At 43.1% G+C, this 1,986-nt stretch overlaps 1 non-coding gene across 1 annotated transcript; it reads left to right on the forward strand.

The window, feature by feature from the left end:
• The first annotated feature begins 363 nt into the window (after positions 1–363).
• Positions 364–455, forward strand: trnar-ucu (transfer RNA arginine (anticodon UCU)). The gene is given in 2 exon segments: positions 364–400; positions 420–455. It is a non-coding gene; the product is annotated as a tRNA-Arg (tRNA).
• The last annotated feature ends 1,531 nt before the right edge of the window (positions 456–1,986 follow it).

Raw genomic sequence — 1,986 nt, forward strand, 5'->3', positions numbered from 1 at the left:
ACTTGACGCGGTGTAATCTTCTGGGCTACGGAACAAGAATTGGAAAGTGGGATTCGGCTGGATAGCTCTTTTCAGACGGGGCGCACATGGTGGGCTGAAATGGCATCCGTCCGTGCTGTAAATTTCTATGAGTCTCTGACAGCACATCACTTTAAAATAGACACAGAATGATCCAGAACTGACGGCGCATCCCGTTTAAACAGACACAGAATGATCGACTTGCGATGAAAGTTCATCGACCTGAAACGTGAAAATTGTTTCTCTCTCCGCAGATTATTCCTGGTCTACTTCAGTGTTTTCAGATTTTTAGTTACAATTTCGGCATTAACACTATTTTACTTTTGTATTCTTTTAGACTATGGCGGCTCTGTGGCGCAATGGTTAGCGCATTGGACTTCTAGTGTGAAGTTTAGTAAGGTATTCAAAGGTTGTGGGTTCGAGTCCCAGCAGAGTCGGATTTTGCGTCAGGCGTTCCTGTTTACTGGGCCGCACAATGCATTTTGCAGCATATCAACAATTCAGAGAGGGGAAACTGCTGCCGGAGCACTTCTCCTTACAAAAGTGGCTCCAATCCCACCCACTTTTCCTCTGATTTCTCTTAGCGCCCTGAATCGATTACACAGAAGCAGGAGCAGGCCATCGAGACTGCAACACATGGACAGCAGGAGTCCATTCACCCACCAAGCTCGTTGCAATGCACAGGAGGAAGCCATTTAGCTCCTTGAGACTGTTATACAGGGACAGAAGGTGGAAAGTAACTCTTCGGGATTGAGCCAGAAGAGAGGCAGAAGTCATCCAGCTCCTTGAGCCTGTTGTACAATAAGATTCGACGCCCATTTACCCCTCGAAACTGTTGCATAGAAAGAGTACGAGGCATTTCAGACCCACGAACCTGTTATACTGGAACAGGAGGATCCATCAAGCACAGTCACAGGTGGGGTGGCAATCTTTTAAGCATGATATTTATGTTAATGCAAGAGTAATCCAGAGAGAGGAATTCACCGCCCAACACGAAAGCAGTGAAATTTAAATTCAATTATATAAAGCTTGAAATTTAAAAGTATCTGTAATGGTGACCATTTTCGTAACACACCCATCTGGTTTACTAGTCTGCTTTAGGGTTGGAAAGCTGCAGTCCTTACCGGTGCAGGCCTATATGCGACTCCAGAACCACAGCAACGTGGTTTACACTTAACTGCCCTCGGAAATGGCCCAGTGAGTTACAAAGGTGCATGTGATGGCTCACCACGATCTACACAAGGGAAACTAGAGATGATCAACAGATGCTGCCCTCACTAAAATTGCCCATATGCATGAATTTATAACATAAACATTAGAACCTCTAGTTTGTTAGACAGGAGAAAAAAATGCCTCAAGCTAGGTCAGCGAATGCGGAGTCAGGAGACAACTAGATGAATGGATAAATAACTGGCTTCAAGACAGAAAGCAGAGACTAGGGCTAAAACATAGCTTTTCATTGTGGCAGATGTTGCGTAGTGGTGTTCCCCAAGATCGGTGCTGGAATAACTCTTGTTCACAATTTCTATTAAAGATTTAGACCTGCAAATCAAAACAACAATTTCAAAATGTTGCAGATGACACCAAATCAGAAGGATGGTCAATTCTGAGGAGGACTGCAACAAACTAAAGGAGGATATATACAGGCATCCAGAATGGGCATATAATTTGCAAATGAATTTCAAACCATATAAATGTGAGGTAACACAGTTTGGTGGGAAGAATTGGGAAGAATTGGAGGGTGCCAGTCTGGGGGGCGTAGTGGAACAAAGGAATTTCGGAGTACAAATACACAAAACTCTGAAAGTTACAACACATGTTATCAACCCAATAAAAAAAGCAAACCAAGCACGAGGATTTATTTCTTGATGTATTGAATTGAAAAGTAGCAAAGTTATGCGAAACTTGTATTTAATCTTGGTTAAACCAAACTTAGGTTACTGCTAACAGGTCTGGTCGTCAGATTAT

Source organism: Pristiophorus japonicus, unplaced genomic scaffold, assembly GCF_044704955.1.
Source record: "Pristiophorus japonicus isolate sPriJap1 unplaced genomic scaffold, sPriJap1.hap1 HAP1_SCAFFOLD_81, whole genome shotgun sequence".
Lineage (NCBI taxonomy): Eukaryota > Metazoa > Chordata > Chondrichthyes > Pristiophoridae > Pristiophorus > Pristiophorus japonicus.